Source organism: Bidens hawaiensis, unplaced genomic scaffold (genome assembly GCF_021521415.1).
Source record: "Bidens hawaiensis isolate Kalapana, Puna unplaced genomic scaffold, B.hawaiensis_p1.1 tig00035905_1, whole genome shotgun sequence".
Lineage (NCBI taxonomy): Eukaryota > Viridiplantae > Streptophyta > Magnoliopsida > Asterales > Asteraceae > Bidens > Bidens hawaiensis.
Window position 1 is genome coordinate 41,353 of NW_027505388.1, and position 3,446 is coordinate 44,798.

Sequence of the window (3,446 nt, forward strand, 5' to 3'; positions counted from 1 at the left end):
GGCTCAAAGGCGTATCGTTTTTACAACCCGAGAACAAGAAAAATCCATGTTAGTCGGGACGTGATTTTTAACGAAGGAGCTGGCTGGAACTGGAATGAACCGGTCGAAAGAAACGAGAGTGAACCGGGTATGTTCACGTATGTGTGTAGAGATTTGGTGCATTCAGGACTTGGATTGATAAATCCTACTATGAATGAGCCTAGTAGTGACAGCAGCCTGTCAGGTTCATCAAGGGACTCAGAATCTGTTGAAAATGGCAGCACAAGTCAGACAAGAAGCGGTGATTCGAGCCCACAAAGTGCAGCACCTGAAACAGCCCACTTTGGGCAGCCTACAGTCCAAACTGAGCAGTCAACTGGGCAGTCAACAGACCCAGTAACAGCCTCAAATCAAGTCCGAGCTCAAACCGGAATTCGCAGATCTGAGCGAGTTCATATTTTACCCCGAAAACTAGATGATTATGTTCTACACGTTGATCTCAACTATGATGACCTTTGGCTTACAACCGATGAGGAGCCAAATTGTTATGACGAAGCGAAAAAGAAGAGCGAGTGGATGAAGGCTATGCGAGCTGAAATTGATTCCATCGTGAAGAACGAAACTTGGAGGCTTGTTGAGCCACCGAATGGTGTTAAAGATATAGGGGTAAAACGGGTATTCAAGGTTAAAAGAATTTCAGATGGTACAATAAATAAGCACAAGGCCCGTTTGGTGGCGAAAGGGTATGTTCAGCAGCACGGGATTGATTTCGATGAGGTATTTTCACCCATGGCCCGTATCGAGACCATTCGCTTATTGATTGCTTTATCGGCTGCCAACGAATGGGAAATTCATCATCTAGACGTGAAAACCGTGTTTTTACATGGTGAGTTAAAAGAAGATGTGTACGTGTCTCAACCAGAAGGCTTTGAAAAACGGGGCGAGGAATACAAGGTTTATAAGTTGTTTAAAGCCTTGTATGGGTTAAGACAAGCACCGAGAGCCTGGAATACCAAGTTTGATCAGATTTTAAAGGATATGAAGTTCGTTCGCTACTCAAAAGAACAGTTGGTGTACCGCAAGACAGGCGGAAAACATTTACTAATCGTTGCTGTTTATGTTGATGATTTATTTGTAACAGGCACGAGCTTGAGCATTATTAATGAGTTCAAGAAAGGAATGGCGTCTAAGTTCGAGATGTCAGACCTCGGAAAATTAACGTATTACCTCGGAATCGAGGTATCACAAGAGCAAGGTGGAAATAAAATTAAGCTGGAGGCTTATGCAAGGAAGATTTTGGCTCAAACCGAGATGGAACCGAGTAACTCGACTCTCGTTCCTATGGAGTCCGGGTTGCAGTTTTCGGAAGCTGAAGATGAAGCTGAGATCGACCCAAACGAATACCGAAAAGTTGTCGGTTGCCTCGGATATTTACTTCACACCCGACCCGATCTCGCATACTCGGTCAGGGTGGTAAGTCGGTACATGCAAAGTCCACGAGAGCCTCACGGGTCAGCTATAAAACAGATTTTGAGGTATGTAAAAGGAACTGTTGGGTTCGGGATTAATTATGAATGAGGAGGAACAAAGAGGTTTATTGGTTTTTGTGATAGTAGTCATAATATTGACCCGGATGACCGTCGAAGCACATCGGGTCATATATTTTATTTAGGAAACAAGCCGATTTCATGGGGTTCGTAGAAGCAAGGAATCGTGGCACTCTCGTCTTGTGAGGCCAAGTATAAGGCTGCTACAGAAGCAGCCTGTCAGGCGGTATGGTTTCACGAGTTACTAAGTGAGTTGTTGGGTGAACCGCCTCAAAGAGTAAATCTTTAGATTGGCAATACCTTGGCTATTGCACTCGTCAAGAATCCCGTGTTCCACAAAAGAACCAAGCACCTACAGTCTCGATATCATTTTATTCGAGAATGTAATGAAGCCGAAGAAGTAGATGTCGTTCATGTCAGCGGAAGAGAGCAACGAGCTGATATACTAACAAAGGCACTAGCAAAGATCAAGTTCAAGGAAATGAGAGATTTACTTGGAATTGAAGAGCTCCCGAATACGGTTCAGAAATTCAGGGGGTGAATGTTGGGAATTACCGAACCGGTTTCGGTGAGTCGGGCCAAACCAGGAGTTCGAGTCGTAATCAAACTTGTTCTAATATTAAGGAATAAATAAACATGTTGGTTTATCTATTTAGGTATATTAGATAAAGATAGTTTGTGTTTGAGTTTGAGTAGAATTAGGAGTCATTTAGTTCTTATAAATACTCTCCTATGTAATTAGTTTTTAGATGTAGATTTTCTGATTAATAATATTGCAAGTTGGCATACGTTCTGTGTTTTCTGCTGTGTTTCTGATTACCGATTCACCACTTGAAACCATCCTAATGGTACGCCCTAAATAGGAACCCGATCATCATTATCTGGATCTGAATTGTCTTCCATAACTCCGTTCTTGGAACAACAAGGAACACATTAAACATTATTACTTGTTCTCATAATTTTATCTCATAATTGGAAAACATGTGGTATAGGAGGTCGTTTTGATAAAACGAGCTTTGATAAAAAAAAAAAAAAAAAAAAACCCACTTACAATCCTGTTTTGTTCTTCCTACGAAACTAAAGACTAATGATTCACGTTTTCATCTTTATACCCATTTAATCGAGCTAAAATATGATATGGATTTTCAGAATCTTCAATATCATGTTTTATGGTTTCGATTGCAGTATAAAACTAGTTTGTTGTCCCTAAAATATTGGCCAAAAAGCCCTAACGAAAGTTATGTATTCATGCAGCGAAATTAGTTGAATTTTTGTGAATCTAGTTGAACTTTCGCAAGAATTGGTTGAACTTTCGCAAGAGCTGGTTGAACTTTCGTAGAAATAATCAAATTTGCGAATCTGGATGAGTTTTGCAAAACTAGTTGAACTTTCGCGAAAACAGTTTTCCTCAATACTAGTATATAATCTTGCGAAATTGGCTTAAAATTTGCGAAACTAAGTTCTGCGTAACTAGCATAAAATCTTGCGAAGCTAACTTAAAGTTTGCGAAACTACGTTGAGTTATTTTCTTTATGCGAAATTAAGGTGCTAAAGTTGATTAACACTCAAGGATAAGGTTAAAATGCAAAGGGCCATAAAAATGAGAAGCGTGAGAAAAAATATATTCCATTGATATTACATTTGAATGATCATGATTGATATAAGGGAAGTGGGGGTGGTCCGTTATACACGTGATGGCCTCACGAACACCGCCACCGGTCCCCCCATCACGCGTGATGGGGGTCCGGCCGTGATGGCCATCACGTGCTGAATACCAATAAATTTGAACGTTGGGGAGGGGGGTGACCGTTGGGGTTGGGTAATTAAAAAAAATTTAAACAATATAAATTGACAACCATTTCAATCCAACTCAAAACACTCTCAATCTTCTACTACAAAAACCTATTTCTTCATCACTTC